Source organism: Canis lupus, chromosome 4 (assembly GCF_011100685.1).
Source record: "Canis lupus familiaris isolate Mischka breed German Shepherd chromosome 4, alternate assembly UU_Cfam_GSD_1.0, whole genome shotgun sequence".
Taxonomy (NCBI): Eukaryota; Metazoa; Chordata; class Mammalia; order Carnivora; family Canidae; genus Canis; species Canis lupus.
The window spans coordinates 33201801-33224934 of NC_049225.1; the positions used below are offsets into that span (position 1 = coordinate 33201801).

The window sequence follows — 23134 nt, forward strand, 5'->3', positions numbered from 1 at the left end:
ATATAATATTTATATATTATTTTATTTATTATATTATATATATATATAATATATATAAATTGATTTTGAGATTTAAGTTTACTGAATGGGGGAAACAAGGTCAGCCACAAAAGAATACCTACTGGATCCTATTTATATAAATTTCTAGAGAATATCACTTAATCTATAACAGGTCAGTAGTTGCAGGGACTAGAGATGGAGGGTGATTTATTACAAAGTGGTATAGGGAAATTTGGTGGGTGGGGAGCAATGAAAATATTCTGTAGGCTCATTGTCATAGCGGTTTCATGAGTTCGTACATCTGTCAAAAATCAAATGTACATTCTAAGTGGACACACTGAACTGTGCATGAGAGCTGCCTCAGAGTTTTGAAAAGGCAGCAGATAAAATGTTCCAATGGGGACAGAGTCCAGGAAGCTAGAAGTTTGGGCCAAGAGCTGAATGGCCATCTGCTGGAGCCCAGCGCCTATGCTGAGCTCCATGGCCTCCTGCGTCACCGAGGGGACCCAGTTCTCGCTAGTGATGCACAGCCTCAAAGATGAGGTAGGTAGCAGAGTGCAAGGTAAGCAAGATTTCTGCTGTCCGAGGGACCAGCTGCATGGACACTGCTGCATGTAGTAGAAGAGAATCCCCCCTAGCAGGGCCTCTGCAGAGAGATCTCCTGGACGGGCCTGGGCTCCAGCATGGCCTCCAGGAGCAGACCTCTGCTCTGACAGACAGGCAACTACCGGAGCTTAACATCCCACTGGAGGAGTGCTGAGTGCTAAAGGTGCAGTCAACTAAAGACGAGAACACTGAAGTCAGAAACCACATTTAGAGTCAGGACCATAACAAATCACCAAACACTCAACTTCCCTTTGTTTCCCTTGGAGATCTTTAAGAAAAAAAAAAAAAAAAAAAAAAAAGCCAATAAATCTGTCCTTATGTGATTCACCAGTATGGCAAGACTTCTCCAAGGCCTGCCAGCTTCTGAGCTTAAAAATTGGAGGATTTGGGGAAGAAGGGTTTCCGGAGTCTAATAAAATCGACTATGAGAAGGTCTTTAGTGGAAACCAAATGGAAAACACCTCATACCAAAAAAAAAAAAAATGGTCTTTTTAAAGAAGTAGCATTTTATTTTGCACGTATAAAGCACTGAACTAATTGCTGAGTGGTAATGGAAGGCTTTTGAAAGGACTGACCTTTCAAAACACAGTGATCTGCTCACTGTAACATAAATAGAAGTATATGAACCGAAGCCACAAAAATGTTTTTCTTTTAACACAGAAAATGTTGAAAAGAGCCAAGTGAGTGCCATTTCCTTCAAGGTCATCATGTTGGCAAAGCTATGCATTTATTCCCACGTCTGTTCAGACATTCTGTCTTGGAAATGAATTATCCAATCACCATCTTGAATAGTCTTGATATTCACAGGGCCTCTCTGTGCTACCTGCAGTCTGGACACAGCCACTCGGAGCAAACAACATATACAGGTAACGCTGGCTGGTCCACTGGACACTGTACAGATTTTAAGTGACCAGCCCTACCTACCCTACCCCTAGCTCTGTGACATTCAGTATATTTCTCTCAACCCAGATATCCTCTTCTGTAAAAAGAATATTCATGTTGGGAAGGAGTTTAAGAAAAATTGGAAAAAGTATCAATAATCTATAAATGTTGGGAGTCCTAAATCTTCTCCTAGTAAATTTTTTCCAGAACATTTTTTTGGCAATAGAAAGGATTTGGAAGGGCTGCCTGGGAACTCAGTCGGTTAAGCACCTGTCTTTGGCTCAGGTCATGATCCCAGGGTTCCAGGATCGAGCCCTGAGTAGAGCTCGCTGCCCAGCAGGAAGCCTGCTTCTCTTTCTCTCTGCCTGCCACTCCCTCTGCTTGTGCTTTATCATTTTTTTTAATTTAAAAAAGAAATTATTTGGAATCAAAAGTCATTGGTTTTGAATTCTTTATTAACTCCACTATAGTTCAGCAACTACCATAAGTCTGGACAGAACAGCCTGATGCTTTTGGGAGTCCAGAATGCCCTGGGTCTTGAGCAAGCTAGCAAATCTTTCTAGATCTCAGTTTCTTCATCTGCAGTAAGGGATAATAGTAATGACCTTGAAATAGTTCCCTTAGAATGCTGTGTATTCCAGAATGAAAAGGTATTTGGGGCTGAACAAAGTTTCCCCCAAATTCATTCCCCATTAAGCACTGAAGCCTTGAACCCCAGTAGCCCAGAACGTGACTGTTTTTGGAGATCGAGCCTTTAATGGGGTAACTAGGATACAATGAGGTCATGTGGGTGGCCCCTAATCCAGTAGGGCCGGCATCCTTAGGAGAAGAGATTAGGAAGACAGACATGCACAAAGCAAGAGAAGACCTTCTCATAGGGAGAAGACCGCCTCTGCGAGACAAGGGGAGAGGTCTCTGGAGAAACCAACCCTGCCAACACCTTGGATTCCAGCTGACAGACTGGGAGAAGATACATTTTTCTTCCTTACACTACGCTGCAGCACTTTGTTATGGCATCCCTGGAAAACCAGTACAAAAGGGAAAAATATTCTAGTCCTACATGCTCAGGTAAGGCCACTCCTCTCCAGCTTCCCCACTACCATTACCGGGAAGAGAAAATCGCAGCACCTCAGCCATCCCAGCCAGATCCCACCCCCTCCCCTTCCCTGCCCCCAGCCTTCCAAAACCCCTTGGAGCTCCACCACCAAGGCTGATCCCTTTTGCCATTTCTCTGGATATTTCCACAGAGAGACTGACTCATCGCCCAGACTCTCCCCTTCACAAGACTCTGTTTATCCCTAATTTAACCCCAACCCCTAAACCTTTTCCTCTTTAAGTTACGATATTACAATGTGTCATTGGTAAAATGCCCAGTCTTTTTACTGAGTTTCCTTTATTCTTCTGTTTTACAGAAAGTTGGTTTTCCCTGAGAACGTGGATTTCTGTGCAACACTCCCAAATGCGGAGTATTTTTCGCAACCACTGAGCCCAGCAGTGAGGCAGGTTAACCTCGTAGCTCTTTGTTGCAGTTTCTCAACCAATTTCCCTTTCTGTTCTCTTAAAAACCTCCAGTCTTAAAACCTGCACCATGAGAAAACGCGTCATTCCCTCCTACCAGTCATCAGTAGGCCTCATCACTCCTGGATTTTGTCTCCTTTTTGTCACTCTAGCAATCTACCATGATATTTCCAGTGATTTTGAAATTCTTGAGAGAAATCCTCCCAGGTTCCTCAACCTCCTTTTCTCCAATGACTTTGTTCTTTACCACCTACTTCCTACTGTCAAGGCCGCCCTCTAGGACTAGGTCATGCACCGCCCATTACTCTTCTTCCTCTCCAAGTGGTTTCAAGCCTTGCCTTCTAGTCATCATCCACTGTATTTCATTCATTCACTCAATTACTACATCCTGGGCACTGTTCAAGATGTTGCCCACACAGAACAGATCAAAAAGAACAAGAATCCCTGCATTCGTGGGAACTCACATAGGATTGATAGGAGAGCATAAACCACAAAGGAAACATGGTATTTAGCTTGTGATAAGGGTTACCAGGAAAAAAAAAAAAAAAAAAAAAAAAAGGCAGTTGTATGCCAATTAGAACTCAAATTTAATGATAAAGAAAAATAAGTCAGAAAAGAGATTAGGGAATATTGGAGGAGTTTTTGTTTTTAAATATTGAGGGATCTCACAGTATTTGAGGGAGATCTTCTTGCAGATGATTTAAGAGTGTTCTTCAGAGAGGTAGCAGGAAATGCAAAGGACCCAAGACGGGAGTTTATCTGGGGTGTTTGAGGAATCGTGTGTAGACTGAGGGGTCTCAAGGGGGCTGACGAGGAGAAATGGTAGAAAAGGAGTCTGAATAAGTGGGAAAGGGGTGGGGAAGCAGATCCCAGAATTCCAGAACTCCCAGAATCACTTAAACACCCACCCCCCAACCCACTGATCTGACCCCATAAGTCACCGTCCCTAACACTGTTACATCCTTACTTCCACACTCACCCAGCTTGGATTCAATGGTCCATTCTATATTCACTCACTTGCAAGCGCTCTCAACTCCTTTCCCTCACTCACTCTGATATTCAATGGACAAAAATAAAACCATTTAAGTCCAAATCTCTGCCTACCCTGTAACTGCACCCGCAGAGTTAACCATGGCTGGTGACAAGCACATAGCATGCTGATTAATTGCACCTTAAATTCACAGCCACAAATCTAAAATGAGCCCTTAGTGTGCCCCAGCAACCCCACTGTATTTATCTCCTTATAAGACCATTTCACACCCTCTTCTCCTTTGGCAACCATCCACCGCCACCTCCTCCTCCTCCACCTCCTATCAGCTGATGCTCTTGCTTCCATCCACCAACAAAGCATACCATCCCACTGCCATGTTTGCCAGCCTGCCACCTCTATGCCCATACAGCCACATTCCCTGTTGTTACCATGGATATGGTGCTCTCGCTTATCTCTCAAGACTCATGTTTTGCTTAGGCCATGGATCAGATGCCCTCTTACCCTACAAAAAAAGACATCTCTCAAGCAATGGTGTCCCTCTCTTTCCTGACCCACCAATTCTTCCCCTTTCTACTGGGTCAAACATACCAATATGCTCTTATTATCCCATCTTTAAATATACATACATGCATTTTGACTATACATCTCCTTTTAAAAAACACAATTTCTTTGTTCTACTTAAGCCTTATCTATACTGTTTTGGATGGAGCTCTGACTCCCCCTCCCCAATAATTCATATGCTGAGGTCTCTAAGATTTTATTTATTTATTCACAAGAGACAGAGAGAGGGGCAGAGACTCAGGCAAAGGGAGAAGCAGGCTCCCTCTGGGGAGCCCAATGTGGGACTCGATTCCAGGACCCCAGGATCATGCCCTGAGCCAAAGGCAGACAGATGCTCAACCACTGAAGTCCCCATATATTGGGATCTTAATCCTATTTCAGTTCCTTATGTGGAAATGGGATCTTTGCAAACGTAATTACTCAAGAGGAGGTCATACTGGAATAGGGCAGGCCCTAATCCACATCACTGGGGGTCCTTATAGAAAGGAGAAACTTGAACACAAAAGCACATACATGGGGAGAATGCATGTGAAGATGAAGGCAGAGAGATTGGAGCGATGGAATAAAGCCAAAGAATGTCAAAGATTGCTAGCAAATCACCAGAAGCTGGGAGAGGGGCAGGAAACAGTCTCCCTCACAGCTTTCAGAGGAGCCAGCCTAGCTGACACCTTGATCTAGACTTCTGGATCACAACTGCGAGAGAGTCCATTTCTGTTGTTCAAGTCCCCAGGCATGTGGTACTTCGTTATGGCAGCCCTAGCAAACTAATACAGTGGCTCCCTCTGATTTTTCTCCTAGTCCTTCTCAGCCCACTCTGATCAGGCTTTGCCCCTACTGCTTTACCACAGCAAATCAGGTCGGAGTCTCCAATAGCATCCCCGCAATTGAATCCAGACACTGATATCCAGTCTCAGTATTAATTGACCTCACAGCACGTAACAGTTGTTCTTCCTCTTTGACGTATTTTCTGTACTTGCCTTCCAAGATAGGATCTCTTTAGGTTTTCCTCCTACCACGCCAGGCATAGGTTCTCCATTCTTATCCTGGTTGCTTATTTTTCATCTGCTTACTATTTTTATAGTAATAGGTTACAACATAGAAGCAGAAAAGTAAAAGCTCTATTCTCAGGCCCGTAAGTTATTATAAAGACTAGGACTATGTGACCACCACCTAGACAAGGATCTAGAACATTCTGGAACTCCAAGAAGCCCTACACATACCATTTCCTAATGAAAATTTCTATCTCTCAGAGGTACCAACTCTCTTAAAATTATGATGATCTCCCCTAAGAGACATATTTAAGTGTCCCATAATGATTGTATGTTTTCTATTTTCAGAGGTCTATCAAATTTTGCTTTATAGGTTTTGAGACCTAAAACCATAACAAATTTAAATTTTCACGTCTCTTGGTGAACTAAGCCTTTTACCATTTTGAAGTGATTTTCATTAGCACTACTAATACACTTAGCATGGAAGTCCATTTTTTCTAATAATTCAGTTATACCAACTTTCTTTTGATTAATAGGTTTTTTTTTGTTTTTCTTTCAAGATATCTGAATCCCTACATTTTAGTTAGATCGCTTATAAACCTGCACTGTTGGACAGAATTTTAAGATCCAGTCTGAAAATCTTTGCATTTAACTTGAACATTCAGAGCATTTACATTCAATGTGACACTCTGAAGTCTCAATCTACCATCCTATTTTGCATAATGTTTGCTTCATTTATTTTCTGCTTCTCTTCCTTGCATTTGGATTGACAATATTTTTATTTCATTTCTTTATGCCTTCTATGAGTTTAGAAATTACACTATTTCTTTACAGACTGTCTTGGTCTACTCAAATTGCTTTCCAAAAAAAAAAAAAAAAAGGAAAGAAAGAAAGAAAGAAAATTACCATAGACTGGGTGGCTCAACAAATTTCTCCATTCTGCAGACAGGGAAACCCAAGGTGTTAGGTCAAGGTGTTAACAGAGTTGACATCCGGTGAGTGCTCTCTCCTTGGATTCCAGATGACTGCCTGGGTACATGTACACACAAGTGGAGAGAGAGCTTTCTCTTTCTAAAGGCCTCTGATCCCAAAATGAAGGCCCTACCATCATGACCTAATCTAACTCTTATGACTTCCTAATAGTCCGTCTTCAAATGCTATCACAATGAAATGTTGAAGCCCTAACACCCAGAGAGGAACACAAACATCCACTGCGTAACAGTAATTATTCTAGAAGTTAGAACATGCACACTTCAATGATCAAAGCCTAAAGTTAATTAAAACATTTACATTGCTTCCAGATAAAACACAGATGTGTTCTAAGGCTTTTATATTAACACTATTATACATTATTACTATTTCATACACAGGACACTTATTTACACCCATCCATCTATTTTCCACTTTCTTTGCATTCAATTCCTTCTGCTCCTCAGTCCTTGAGGTCGCTTTCCTTCTATTTGCAGTACATCCTGTAATACCTGCTGATAAAAACCTCACTTCTTGTTTATCTGGAAATGGCCTTGTGTTTCCATTCTCAAAATAGATTTTCGCCCATCCTAAATGGTTTAGCAGTTGTTTTCTTTTGGTCCATTCAACATCTCTTCTGACTTTTATCCTTGCTGTTGAAAAGTCAATTGCCAGTTTATCAGTTGCTCCTTTGAAGACACTTTGATTTTTTCCCCCCTTCTGGTTGCTTTTAAGATTTGGTTTTTACATTTTTCTCTCTGATGTATTTAGATGTACAGTGGTCTCCCTTATTCACAGGTTTGCTTTCAGTGGCTTCAGTTACCCAGGTCAGGGGACCTCCTGACATGTACTCAGAAGGTCAATAGCAGCCTAGCGCTACATCAAGATGCCTAAATCATTCACCTCACTTCATCTCATCCTGTAGGTATTTTATCATCCCAAATCACAAAGAGGAGTATGCTACAATAAGATATTTTGAGAGACACCCCCCATCACATGATTAGTGTAGTTATAACTGCTTTATTATTCTTATTGTGCCTGATTTATAAATTAAATTTTATCATAGGTACATATGTGTAATAGATATAGGGTCAGTGCTATCCACTATTTCAGGCATTCACTGTGTGTCTTTGACTATATCCCCAGTGGATGTGGGGTGAGAGACAAACCCCTGAGCTTTCTATTTTTCTAGAGTTCATTGAAAAATCTGTTCTTCCAATTCATGGGCATGGAATGTTTTTCCGTTTCTGTGTTTACCTCAATTTCTTTCAAAAGTATTCTGTAGTTTTTAGAGTACAGGCCCTTTATCTCTTTGGTTAGATGCAACTGATGAATTACTGAACTCTACATCTGAAACTAATGATGTACCATACGTTGGCTAATTGAATTTAAGTTGGTTTTTTTTTTTTTTTTTTAAAGTGCATGATAACTATCAGTCATGTGTTCAAATATTGCCTCTACCCCATTCTCTCTGCTCCTGAAATTCTAATCTCTAACTCCATCCTCTGGGGATCTTTTTTTTCTAGGTTTTCCATCTCCCTCCACCCCTTTTATGTTACATTCTGGATAACTTCTGATATATATGGTAATTCTCTAATTCTCTGATGAATCTAACCTGGCCAAACAACTCCACTGAATTTTTAAGATTTTATTTATTCTTGAGACACACAGAGGCAGAGACACAGGTATAGAGAGAAGCAGGCTCCCTGCGAGGAGCCTGATGCAGGACTCGATCCCAGGACCCCGGGATCACAACCTGAGCCAAAGACAAACGTTTAATCACTGAGCCACCCAGGTGCACTTCCACTGAATTTTTAGTTATTGAGCTTCTCAGCTTTGGAAGTTCTATGTAATTCATTTGCAAATCTGTCATTTTTATAGATTTCTGTTAATATTTAAGCTTGCCATTTATTTCTTTAAACCAGGAAGCATAATTGTTTTAGAATCTATGCCTGACAATTCCATCATCTGAAGTATTTGTGGTCTATTTCTGCAGGGTGAGGGGAGGCTGGCTCTAAGTCTCCTTATTTCTTTGTGAGCTTACTTATCTTTGTGTGAACACTGCCTTTGAGAATTTTTTTTTTAATAGAGCATGTCTAAGACCAGGGATGAATGTGCTCTCCTCCAGAGATGCTTTCAGTTTGCCTCTGCCAGCGGTCTCGGTGAGAGGACCACTTCCAGCCAATTTCCCAGCTTGAGGTGGCCTGACTCTCCCAGAGTATGCATAGATAGAGGATGCACATCTACACAGAGGCCAACCTGCTCTCCTGACTCTCAGGAACAATGGATTTTCTTTTTATTTTCCTTTCCTGCTCTCTTTAGTAGAAAGGCAGGCTTCTCCACAGTTCCCTACTATTAGGTGTCAGGGAGGCAGTTGGATTTAGTTCTACTTTATGTTTACCTTAGATTTAACCCTTGGCAGTCTCCGCTTAAAATTTAAGACATTCCACCTGAGGCAGGTCCTGGACATTGGTCTCCTTTGCTCTTCAGGCCACTTAACTGAAGCCTAAGTGCGCAGTAGCAGCAAACGTCCTCCAGACTTGGGGAGCCCAATAGTCTATTTTTCTAACTTTAGTTTTTCCTCCCAGAATTTAGACTCTTCCAAGTCTTGCTCTTACATTGTTGAGGGCTACCCCCCTCATATTTTATCCAACATTTTACATTATTTTCTGTACAAATATTAGAATAACCAAGCCTACTTAACTGGAAACAAAAATCTCCCTTACCTCAATCTTAAAAATGGCCCAGTTCCCCATTTTTGGACCTCTCCTTTACTCTACCTACACATATTCTCTACGTTATCTTACCCAGATTCATGGTTTTAAATATCTTTATGATTGCATGAATATCTCCACCATTCTTAACTCGTGTGTGTATATATGTATGTGTGCGTATATATATTAAACATCCAAATTGAAGAAGTAAACTTACATAAACACGCACACATTTGTAAGTCTATTCTGCTTCTTGACTTAGAGGTCCAGGAGATCCCTCAAAGCTGGTAGAGCCTTTTTCACCACTCCTCCCACATCCTGTATCCTCTCCATCCTGCATGCTCACTCCACCCCTACAAATGGCCTGCGGGGCTCCAAACCTCGCATGTGACCACTTTACACATCTCCTCCTTCCTCTTATTCACTTTCTCCAAAGTCCATTTACACAATCAAGGAAAGACTTTTTAGAGCATCAGTCAAGGTTGAGGGTTCCCTCTGGTGTTTTCCCACAGCATCTGCGTGTACATCCACCACTGCATTCATCAGACCCATAGTGAAAGCATTTGGTTTACTGTCTAGGGTCCCCCAATAGCTGATAAAAATCTCGGGGGAGCTAAGACCAACTCATTCGTCATTATTTCCCAAGTTCCAGCACCATATGTGACACAAACTTGACACTGTACTTTACATAGAATTCATTTGCTTAAAAAAAAAAAAAATGCATGTTAAGAATATTTGAAAAACAATTTAAAAAAACTCAAAGACTGCATCACGACAATCACATTTGAATAAGTATACATCCTCCCCACAAGATTCCTTTGAAGGGGACGAATATATAGTTGCTTGCAGATGTCTGCAAGTATTTTTTTTTTTTTTTAAACATAGTTTCTCTCTCTTCTACTACAAACCTCTCAGGTTAATCCTTAATGCAGAGCAAAAATAAAAGCAGCAGGGATTGTAAATAGCTCAATTATACCTGGGCAGTGGGAAAGGTATTATTTGTGACTTCTACTCTTCATCCTATCATTTTCCAAAGACAGACAATTGGATTGCCAAATAAAATAATTGCCATCCTTCCACTGGCCCTTTAGATACTGTAAGGGAGTAATAAGGAGGCCTCAGGGGTTATCTCCCCACCATGCCATCCATCAGTTTCGGCATTGCCTCTGCAGTCATTCAAATGTTAGCCTCAATGAGCACCATGGATCATACACTTCTATACCAAGTGTTCAAATACCGACAGGTATACTAAAAGCATTGATTAGTGGTTTTCTTTATGGGAAAGAATACATCATTTAATGAAATGCCTCCAGACACAACTCTTGTGACTTACAGAGAAGGGACAAGAGCAACGAGAGGAGTCCAGGCTGTACTGTAAAAGACATTGGATCTAGACAGAAAATAAGTCAATCATTTTTTGACATTTAAGAGAAGCAATTCATAACTCTGCTCTGTTTCCAAATTGCTTTCTATGTCCAGGATCCACTAGCTCTTTCAGGGTTCCTGCATCTTAGGAAAAGATGGTCCAAAAAAGAGACAATAAGAGAACCCAACACGAATTTATTTCTTGTCAGTAGAGCCTCTCTGGTCAGCCAAATGCCCCTTCCAACATGTTCTGTATAGGTCTCAGAAGATTTGAAAACGTGATTCTGGCAAATTAGAGGAAGAGTTGAAATGTATTTATGCTGGAAAACTTGATTCTCAATCTAGCTAAGCTATCATCACAACCCCCAAACTCGAGAATTAGCACAGCAAACCGTTATTGCTCACTCCCCCTGCACATCTAATGCAGGTCAGGGGCGGAGGGAGCCATGATCATTTTAGTCACCCTAGAGCCCCAGTTACTAGAGGATTCCTCTCCGCATATACTGCACAACCCCAAGAAGGAGTGAGGGAGGCCACTGGCTGGCTTCAGTCTTCTGCAGGAAGTCACACATGTCATTCCTATGCACATCTTGTCAGCCACAGCAATTCACACAGCCATACCTAACTTGGAATGGGATAAAGCAGCACCATCCTATCATGTGCACAGAGAAAGAACTGGAGTATTTGTGAACATCATTTTCAACTACAGTGACCCTTCCCATATTTTCACATGTCCTGCCCAAAGTGCTTTAAGTGAATAGGACCCTCAGAAGGCACCCCTCAATGCTGAAAACCACCAGTGAGCTGTGGGAGGGAAAGGATAGGTCCATAGCAGAAGACTACCGAGTAAGGAAGAGGCAGAGGGATTGAAGCCTTTGGGTGAATACAGAACTAGATCACCCAGTAACTGTAGCAATTTGCCAATTCAGGCTAAGATGATACAAGTAAAACCAAAGTGAAAATTTGTTTAGTGCTTTGAATTATCCAGATAAGTTATCTTGATGCTTATTAACTCACTCAACAACAAATAAATGGATGACTATGTGCGGCAAGGAAGGTAGACCTAATGAGTACAATTAGGATAGGAAAATTATTAAGTAGTTACTCACAATCCCTTCCTTATTTCTAAGGATAGTGGATAATTTTTGATTCTGTTGAGGTAGGGTTAAGAGTAGAGATGCACGTTGTAAAAGAGGAAAAGGCTAAGTCAAAACATAAGTGATTAAGAGATCTGGAAGAGGGTCAAGAGACTAGAACACAAGTAGCCAAGTGAGGGCTGGAGATGGAGGGAAGAAGAGAAGGACTGGCAATGATGGAGACATGGGGGAGGAAGAGCAGCAAGAATGGCAGTTTCCCAGGTTAAGATATTTGGAAAGAACCCAAGACCTGAAAATAGAAGGTTTGGCTATCCAGGGTGTATAAGCCTGTCCTCACAAAGGCCTCCTCTGTGAGCCATCAATGTATTTCGGTATAGGATTGTATTTAGAGAAGAATTGATGATATACCTAAATTGGCCCCATGGGTCACTCAAGGAGACCTAGGCCTTTGGAGGTGATCCTGTAACAGCAACATGGATAAAATAAGGCAGAAGCACAGAGGCAGAGAAATCCAACTTTGTTGAGGAAGAGGAATAGGGAACAATTTGAAAAGAGGTGTAACAGGAGACTTTTAGAAATTTTGGAATGGAATGAAGTATCTTTTGGGGGAATATGTGTGTCATTGGCAGCCATGCACATGCACACCCTCCAATAACTCCCAATGAGTCTCATCCAAGCATAACCCCTAGCCCTTGAGTATGTGTGGACACTGCCCCACTTCTATGCAATTGAATCTGGTGAAGGTGATGGGAAAGCCACCCCCTTATGTTAGGTTACCTAAGACTCCATCCTAGCATCCTTGAGTGAGAGCACTTCCAGCTAGCCTTGAAGATGTAAGGGGACACCTGGCCAGAAACGCGGGGGCTCAAGGATCTGAGAGTGGCCTGGCTGACAGAAATCTCCATGTTTCAACCACAAAGAACCCAACTCTGCTAATAATTTCATGAGATTGGAAGAGAACCCAGAGTTCTGGAAAGGAATGCAGTCCAGCTAACACTTTGATTAAAAAGCCTTTGAGGGATCCCTGGGTGGTGCAGCAGTTTAGCGCCTGCCTTTGGCCCAGGGCACGATCCTGGAGACCCGGGATCGAATCCCACGTCGGGCTCCCGGTGCATGGAGCCTGCTTCTCCCTCTGCCTGTGTCTCTGCCACGCGCTCTCTCTCTCTCTCTCTCTCTCTCTCCGTGTGCCTATCATAAATAAAAAATTTTTTTTAAAAAATCTTAAAAAGCCTTTGAGATCCAGGATCAGAGGACTCCACTTAGCCTTGCCAACCCTACTGTCTGATGAAACAATAAGCATGTGTTATTTTCAGCCACTGAGTTTGTAGTAGCTCATTAGGCGGCAATGGTAAATCAATGCAAGAGGTGAGTGTCAAGGACTAAATAGGAGCTGAACAGGAAGAGAAAAGGCAGAGGCAAGAATATAGGGGCATAAAAAATGCTGAGTACTGGGTATGGTCGGTCTGCAGAGAGGGAGCAGTGGGCTACAGAGAGGGGCATGGGCAAGATCATGAAGAGCTCGCTCCTTTTCCAGAGGGGAAGTTTAGGTTTTACTGTCAGGTTATAGGGGGCTCTTACCAGACTTTTGCCATGTTTTCAGATTTCTGGGACTTGAGACAGGAGACAAGCTATGGATCACAGCTACCCTGGCTCCATCAGGTCTCTCAGCCTGCTACCATATTCCACTGAGCCCCTAATTCAATGGAGCAACACATGACGAAAACTGTTCCAAGCTCCTCAATAGCAGATAACATTTTCTTGTTGGAGTCCAACACCTGAGATCAACCTATACCATTAATACACATTTATTGAAGAGTATATGGACCTAGCACTTCTAGAAGACTTGACCTCAAGGCTTAAATTCTATTAAGTGATTGTTAGTAATCCATGCTTCAAGCTTTCAAGCAGCAAGTCTTCACCCTTACAGGAACTTAGCAGTTATTTTTAAGTGCTTTTACATGGTAATTCAAATTTTCATGCCCATATTCACTTTTGAGTGAAAACTGACGGTTCTGTAACAGAAAATACCTCTGTCCACAGGACACCCTGACCCCAACACAATTCCATCACAGCTGATGGGACCGTGTATGAGCAGTGGGTTCAAGAGCAGCAGATTCATCAGTTAACCCATGACAAAGGGCCTGGCATTGCCAAAAGCTGGACCAATAAGATGGCCTTAAAATTCTTAGCTCAAAGAAAAACAGAATGAGGTAGTGAGAAAGAGCTGGAAGAGACAGGTGTAAAAAAGGACTTTACAGCATCATCCAAACTTTTCAACAGATACTTTTGATAGTGAGAAAAAGTATACTAGAAGTTATCTTAAACTTTGTGATTATAATTACTGCCAATTATGAAAGCGTTACCAAAAATAAAGAGCCACAGATATACACCACGCACTAAATTATGAAAACCACCACAGTAAGAGCATTCAGAATGTCCTTGATTGGCTTTATGCCAGGACTTCTCAGCCTTTATTTTCTGCAACTCACATACCTCACCCAAAAAATTTCCTAAGTTACTTAATGAACTTGTGACAACTTTGCATCTCACAGGCTCAGGCCACAGCACAACCAGCTGGTAGACTAATTGGCTGGCAGAGGTGGTGCTGGAGTATTTCTCCCATAGCCAGCCAGGCCAACAGGTTAGCTCCAGCTGTTCCTAATCAAAGTATTATTTTTATTTCATCTACATACTATCCTTGAAGTGAGGGATAGTCACTAGATTACATTAAATATAAAAGGGTCCAGAAAAGAAGATCATCGTAGTCTTTCAGATTTAAGCATGGGTTTAAAAAAAAAAAAAAAAAAAAAAAAAGACAAAAAAAACTACATTGACTACACTGGCATCTCACACTCTACTAGACAAAACGATGGTAAGAGCTAAAAGTACAAGGTGAAATGTCTACCAAACCAGGTCTTTCTTTAATGCTATTACTAACATTCCATTAAGAGTGAAAAATCCGGGAGGCACCTGGGTGGCTCAGTGGTTGAATATCTGCCTTTGGCTCAGGGTGTGATCCCGGGGTTCTGGGATCAAGTCTCTTATTGGGCTCCCTGCAGAGAGCCACCTTCTCCCTCTTCCTATGTCTCTGCCTCTCTGTGGGTCTCTCATGAGGAAATAAAATCTTTAAAAACAAATGAAAAATCCAGGACAAAAGCTAAACCAGAAGGGATGCCAGGACAAGAACTACCAAATGGACCTATCATATGTACAGTGGACATAGGGAGATCCCAATATAATGGCCAAATGCAAACCAAGGTTACGACTCATGCAGATGTCCACAGTGAAGCAGAGACAGAATGTGTGAGGTCGTGGGAACTTGATGGTAGAGAGCAATTCACAAGTCATTCCCTACTGGATCCTCCTTTCACACCAAGCAGATCTTTAGGATTCACCCCCACGTTCATGAGATAGCCTGAATAGGTCTTGTGTTAACATAGACCCCGATCACAGTAGCTTACCACTGGGAGAATTCTTTTCACAAGCAACAGAGAACTCAACCCAAACCAGGTGAGGTTAGAAGGGAATGCACTGGGTCACATAACTAGGCACGAGGTGGCTTCAAACTGGTCTGGATCTCCACCTCAAATGATATCACCCTGACTTCTCTCTTGGCTCTGCTTCCTCTGAATTGGCTCCATACTCAGGATCCTGACCATGTTTTCCCATAACACAGGCTCCCTCCCCGTGGGGTTAACCACTCTATACCTCATGTTGCTACCCCAGCAGGCAGAGTCTGTGTCCTAGTATTCTCTTTTAAAAGGTCTCCTCTGATCAAATCAGCTTAGATTATTTCCCCAACTGAGTTAACCATCATGTCCAAATAAAGAAGAGCAGCTGATTGATTGAACCTACGCAGGGACCTCCACTGGCACTCTGGATGAATCCTATTTAAATCTCCTGAGACAGGCTGTGGCTAGTTGTCCACCAAATGTTTCACTTTGCCCAGGGACACAGTTTCCCTGTGACCAAGTGACTCATCTCCAGCCAACAGATTGGATGTGAAGTGTGTCCCCTGTTGGCCAGGCCCATAAAACCTCCCATGTAATCCTTGTAATAGGACAACAATCCAAGTTGTCCTACACGAAGTGTTTTAACATGGAATACTCAGGATCTCTGGGTGGGTCAGTGGTTTAGCGCCTGCCTTCGACCCAGGGCATGATCCTGGAGTCCCTGGATCGAGTCCCACGTGTGGAGCCTGCTTCTGTCTCTTCCTCTGTCTCTCATGAATAAATAAAATCTTAAAAAAAAAAAATACAGAATATTCTTAAATTTTACACTGAAATTTATATTAGAAATTCAGTCCCTTGATTGTACTAGCCATGTATCAAATGCTCAAAAAACCATGTGTTAAATATTTTAACTGTCATTTCTCTGGCAAAGTGGTGGCCCCAAGTATACTGTGATTGGTTTTAATCATTGCCCTATCTATTCAGACCTGAGGATCTGACTAGAATGAACTCTAGATCCTACACCTTTTTTTGTTCAATATCTAAAGTCTACCATAGTTCTGGTCTCTCTGTACACAATTAAGGAGAATAACAACAGGGGCACCGGCCTGGCTCAGTCAGTTGGGCATCTGGCTCTTGGTCTCAGCTCTGGTCATGATCTCAGTTTTGTGGGGTGGAGCCCCACATGGGGCTTTGTGCTCAGCGAGTCTGCTTGGGATTTTCACTCTTTCCTCCCCTCCCTTGGGCATGCACACATTAATGCACACATTAATAAATCTCTTAGAAATAAAAGACTGCTAAGGGCATGCCATGTTCTGTAGAAGGATGAGCTCCCTAGAAGGTAAAAGAACTAAGTCCCAATGTCCTCCAGGCTGCCCAGCATGTACGGTCACTCTGTTCCAAATCCACCCTTCATTGCCCTGCCTGGGATGCTGGAGTAGTTCTCTTCCACCTACTGTACGATATTAACCTGTATCCGTAGTGAGCACTGAAGAAACTGGCAAAAGGACAGGTTTCCCACCCCCACCCCCCACCCCACCTTGTAGGGTTGGTCTCCTTGCTCTCACGGTGCTGAGCCAGTGTGCAGAACTAATGCAGCTCTCCCCTACAGACTGAAGTGACACCTGTGCAGACAAAATCCCAGGGAGCTCTTGGGCACCCCGACCCAAACACAGGTCTGTCTCCTAGTGGCGAGGTCAGCAGCCTTCCCCCCCACAGGTAGCATCCCAGGAAGCATCAGCATCCCAGCAGGCAGTTGCCGGTCTAGGACTGCCTGCAAGCCAGTGGCGGGGGATTTCCAGCTTCCTGGTGCCAGCCCAGAGATGCTCTGGTTATGGAGCAGCTTGGGCCCCAGCAACCCAATGACCTCTGCCAAGTGGTGGGGACCATGGCCACACCCTCTCCAGGGTGGCCTGAATTCCAGGGATGAGGAAGGTCCTCCTCCCCAGTTAGCTCCTCCCCAAGAACTCTCAGAGCCCTAGAGTATATTTCAGAGTTCTTTCCTGCCCACCCACCACCACCACCCTTAGTAAAGTCCTGTAAATTGTTAATAACTCTTTATAGGAAACTTTTGTGTTCAAATTACTGTTTGGTTTCTGACCCCTGACTGGACTCTCACTGCTAGATCTCCTTGCAATTCCCTGCTCAGGTGAGGTTGGGCAGGGCAGCACCAGTCCCTTAACCTCAGACTTTGAATCTTTTCTGGAAAATAGGAATATCTGATTAGCTCAAAGCTCGGTAACTAGAGCTAAAATCCTTGGAATGCCAGTTGATACCTCCCTTAAAAAGCAATTTCATGTTTCACACAATTATTAAACTACTGACTTCTGAGAGGAAATACAGACACTATCACAGTTCAGGTTTTACGGATACTGTGTGGGAGCTGGGAGTTGAGAAAGGTCTTGGAGTAGACTGTGCATGAAGCATTACCCCATTCATTAGCCCATCAGATTTTTTTTTTTGTATTTAATATTGCCGAGTGGCATTTTCTTCCAGTGGGGGGTCTCCAGGGACCATCAGAAGTGGAAGAGTTGTCCCATTCAAGACTGAAGCGGATCAGTGTCTCATGCTACTGGGCACCCAGCAAGACAGGCATCTTCAATTATTCACGTTGGCTTCTCTACAAGTCACATCTTGCTCAGGCTATTAACCCGTCCATCTCAGAGACCAGCGTGATGGAAACTTTGTGAGGCCATGTAGTCTTCTCTGGGCTCTGGTGGCCTGACTGGCACTTGGGCACCAGGGCTGGGCCACTCTGCTCTATGGAAACTTGGAACAGAAACCTACCAGGGTGAAGCACCATTTGTTTGTCCTTTATTATTTTACTCACTGAGTTATTTCCTTCGTTGCAAACCCATCAATCATCCTGAACTTAAGACAAACCCACAGAGAAATACAACAGAATTTAAAAGTGAAAACAAGAGGAGGGAAAATTTTCCCAGGCTTAAAGAAAAATCTCATCCAGCTGCTGAAAGTTTCTAAAAGGGGGGGGGGGGGAGAAAAAGACTGGCATATAAAGATGTTTGTCCCTTTGCTCCTTCTGGCTCCCAGATCCATGAGAGTTGGGTTGAGTGGTTTAGAACAAACATGTGGTAGGTATGTCTGAACCTGGGATGAAAGGACAAGGGTCTGCAGGGCTGGTGAGGACCACTCCCAAAAGCAGAAGGAAAATGGCCATTCCCAGTGCACCGTTCAAGGACACCCATTGCCAGGATGAAGGGGGAACAGGCTGGGCTCCAGAACCGGTGACTGGCTTGCCTCACAGAGCCCTCTGCTCACCACCCTGGCATCCTGACCCCTGCACCTACAGTGTCTGGCTCCAGACTCCCTGGACCAGCAGGAATCATGCCTCTTCCATCACTTAAAAAGACTCTGATGTGTCATCCCTAGTGAGGAGAAGGAGCCAGCCACACACTTCAGAGTCAGGCAACACCCCAAGGGGCTGGCAGGTCCTAATCACATTGCTGTGAATCAGGATTCCACACAGACTCCTTCCTTTGCCCAGTTTTGAATTTGCCCCACTCCCATACTATCTCCACACACACTTGCACACCCACATAGCACCAGACACATTGGTCCAACATCCCTCTGCACACCCTAACATACTTGCAGACACGCACAAGGAAGCCCACACTCATTCACAAACAGGACCTCATGGCTGCTTCCAGGATGCTCTGGTCCCATGAGAGGCACCATAGTTTCCAATTAATAGGATTATATCAAGGAAGCCCATGTGTTTGGGGTTGAAGGAGAGCAGTTTGCATTGCTGTTCATAAGGGAGGAAAATGCACACAAGATATACTTTTGGAGCACATCATTTATGCATCTCGTGCTACTTCTCGATGGCTTCCTGACTTCACAGCCTTAGCAACCACTATGGTAACCTATTACATTAAAATCTTCGTAAAGGTACCACTTTTGGAAAAAATATAAAGGCTCCAGAGAAACCATTTACTCCCCCCTACTTCCCTCCCAAAGCCCCAGACATAGCCCTGGGCCTGTTAATAGCACCAATTCCTGTTCTGGCAGGTGGCAGCAATTCTGGATTCCTCATTTAGGATTTGCCAACATTTCACTGCTGGTGGTCAAGACAGTGCTGGTAAAATGGCTTTTTTAGGTCATGATTGCCACAGATCAATAATGGGAGAAGGCAGGATTTGTGGCCATCAAGACATGAAGTCTAAGTCCTTTTCCCTGGACTCTGGGCCAGAGACCTTCTCTGACCCAGTAGAATGTAGCATCTATGACAGCCCATGCCAGCTCCAGGCCTAGTAGAGTCATCTTCTTTTGCTCTCCGAGAGCTGTCCCCCACACCATGTAAGGTCAGCTACCCTGCCAGAGCCAACACAAAGAGAAAGGCACTTAGCCAGCCCCCAGGTGTTCCATTCATTGCAACAGAGGTGCCAGATAGGCGAGAAAAGCCATTCAGTTTCTGCTCCAGCCAATCTCCTACTGCATGCAGTCACCAGTGACCCCAGTACCTACCACCTGGAACAGCAATGAGCTGTCCCTCCAAAGCGCTGCTTGCTATAGAATTCTAGGTTTTCAGAAACTAAGTTTTGGAGTGTTGAGTTATGCAGCAACAGACAGCAGAATGCTTAGGGGACTAGTGAGTCCCCAGCTGAAGCATCAATGTGCACACTGACCTCCATCCTATAAGACACAATGTTGTGACACCTTAGATCTTAAGCCACTTATAACTGTTTCAGGAGATAAATATGGGACTTCGGAGAGATCCTCAAGTCAGGTGTAATTATCCCTATCTTATAGCTGAAGAAACGGAATTTAAAGACCAACCTAGGGTCACAGGTCTAGAAAATAGAACCAGATGTAAAACAAGCCAGATCTGATTCCAAAGCCTATACTCCTTTGAGACAGCATACTACTCCTCAATCATCACGTGATTCTTCTGGTACCCAGCAGCCCGAGGACACTTCCCATAGATGAAGTAGGTACCACCGGACAAGATTTGTTTAGTAAACAAAGGTTTCCCCCAAATCCCAGGAAATGCTCATCAGGGGCTTTTGCTTTCTTGCTCCAGAGCACATTTCAGTGCGCTGGGTACCACCTCCATCGAGAACCAATCACAAACAAGGATTTATTCACGTAAGCCTGATCTCTTACCAGCTATTACAATGTGAGTGCTTTGGATATTCTGGTTTCTTGGTTTCATTGTAACAGAGCACGCTGCGAATTTTAATACTATGATGTCCGACAAAATTAAGATCTTTCCCCGGTCATTTTGTAGTGCAAATTAAAGGGATAGAAGTTTTGCAACAGCAACATCCACAATAGCCAAATTATGGAAAGAGCCCAGATGTCCATCAACAGATGAGTGGATAAAGATGGTGTGTATGTATACACAATGGAATATTAGTCATCAAAAAAAATGAAAGTGTGACCTTTGCAATGATGCGGATGGAACTAGAGGGAATTATGCTAAGCAAAATAAGTCAGAGAGACATTGATCATATGATCTCACTCATGTGAGGATTTAAGTAATGAAACAGGATCACAGAGGGAGGGAAAAATAAAACAAAAATCAGAGAAGCAGATGAACCATAGGAGACTCTTAATCCTGGAAGGGAGGGGTTTTGGGGATGGGGTAACTGGGTGATGGACACTAAGGAGGTCACTTGTAATGAGCACTGGGTGTTGTATACAACTGATGGATCACTAGACCTCTGAAACTAATATACTGTATGTTAATTGAATTTAAATTTTTTAAAAATACGGGATTAAAAAAAAGTTTTGCAACAAACTTATGGGGGGGGGGGAGGCAGAGGGATAATCAGACTCTAGAAGATGAACAACTGTGTGCCTCTTTCAAGATTAAACTCAAGTTATTCCTTCAACAAACATTTGGTAAAGCCCTCCTTCTGACCTTCAACTTCATAGGAGAAGCTTCTAGAGCCAAGAGCCTCAGCCCCAGAGTCTGGATCACTTGATCAGCATCCATCCGACCTGCTACTTTACTAGCAGAGGATTTGTTAGACCAATGAATCATCATTCTCAAAGCAACGTGCCTGAGGCACACACGTGTACATCTGGACGGCCTCACAGACCTGACCTGGTGAGCCTTCCTACCCGCTGCTGGCAGCAGCTTCCTGGTAGAAGGGGGGAGCAGGCCTTTACGGTCGGACTGAGCTGGGCTCAAATCCCATCTTTACTGCTTACTGGGTTATCTTGGACAAGACTGCTCATGGTTTTAAAAGTATTATTTTAAGAAGGGGATCCCTATCCTTTCTCCTTATCTCTGTATCAAAGGAAGGCAGAGAAACACCTCGGGTATGTTGGTCCAACATGGTCAGTCAGATCGGTCACAGAACAAGGGCAGGGATGGGAAACAGACTACCCATCGTCCCCCAGTACACACTCTCCCTTCTTCCCAGGGAAGGGATCTGCCAGTTAATGGATCCCGTGAAAGGTGGCCACCACTGCTGCTGCTGGGTATACGGCCACGTGACAAAGCTCTGGACAACAGAGTCTAAAGTGGAAAGATCAGTTATCACCCTTGTGACAGAGTTATCATCTCTCTAAAGATTTGAGAGAGCGAGTGACAAGAACAGATGGAGAAGGACAAGTAGACTTCACACTGAGCCCAGAACCTGATATAGGACTCAGCCCCATGATCTCATGACCCATAGATTATGACCCAAGCCAAAAATCAAGGGTCAGACACCTGATCGGGCCACTCAGGCACCCCAAGACTCCTTTAAAGGAGGAGGCCTGCCCTGGTTAGTTCTTTCCTCATTTCTGCCAACTGGAATGTAGGAGTGGAGACTGGAGCGTGAGCAGCCATCGTGAACCATGGGGCAGAGTCCCAAGGATGGCAGAGCAACAGGGACAGTTCAACAACAGAGGCTGATGGCCAGAGTTACTAAAGGAAACGAACTTCACTATCACCCTGTTGTTACCCACAACCGAACTTAAGCTTTATCAGTACTGGAACTTAATAGGATTGGTGGTTGAATTTGTTCAAGAACAGGTTTTCCAAGAACATTTATTCCCGATTCCTTAAAAACGGAGTCTGTCTTATTGCCTGAAGTGTTCATCTTCTTTAAACAAGGATACCGTGGGCCCCAATCTAGGAGGCCTGTTAGCGGAATCCGCTGTATTCAGAGTTCTTCAAAATTGTCTAGGAATCCCTGTGTCTTCTGGATTGAAAAGTTAAATTTAAAATGAAAGGCACAACTTGGGAGAACCTGCCACATCAAACCACATTATATTCATTCAATGAAAATAATCCTACCTACGGGGTTTAATGTTTACCACGTGCTAAGCGCCACGCACTTGACCTAAAGTATCTCCTTTAATCTTTTCAACAGACTTGGGAGTAGGTGTGGATGTTCCTGTTCTACAAATGGAAAGCACCAAGGCTCTCGGCCACCTGACCAGCTGGCCTTCCCGAAACCCCGTACTGATGGATTCAGTCAGGACCTGAGAGCACCAGGTGCCTGCTTCCCCATGTGTTCTCATATCTACATCTGAAGAAGGTGAAGGGATAAACCTCGTAGTGCTGCTATGTAGAGAGATGTTCCCTTGCAGACATGATTCCCGAATATAAAAGGCATCACTTAAAAAAAAAAAAAAAATATTTTCTTCTGCTGACGTCTCATACCAGCTCACATAGAAGCTCCCAATACAGAAGCAGGATTTGGATTAACATCCACTGACCCTCGATTTATGATATTTCATTTCAAACCTTATTGATCTATCCAGCATTGATAAAGCTTCTCAACTTTGGGTTGGCTCCCAAGATTAATTTTGAATCACGCATTCGTGCCCTCAATCATTTTAAAAGACCAGGCTGCAGGCTCTAAGATAAATTTAGAGAACAGCCGAAAATTTTTCACTCATTTAATTTGGAATTTGTACTTGTCTCCACTTGAGGTACCTGGACCTCTAGGCCAGATGCCAAAGTCCAGACCCCGGTTCAGGTTCTGTTGCCTGAATCCCATTTAAAAAAAAAAAAAATTAAAAAAATAAATAA

General features: G+C 43.4%; 1 long non-coding RNA gene across 1 annotated transcript; it reads left to right on the forward strand.

The window, feature by feature from the left end:
• The first annotated feature begins 412 nt into the window (after window positions 1-412).
• Window positions 413-22695, forward strand: LOC119871631. The gene is made up of 3 exons (XR_005357600.1): window positions 413-543; window positions 21040-21214; window positions 22470-22695. It is a non-coding gene; the product is annotated as an uncharacterized LOC119871631 (long non-coding RNA).
• Window positions 22696-23134: the final 439 nt, after the last annotated feature.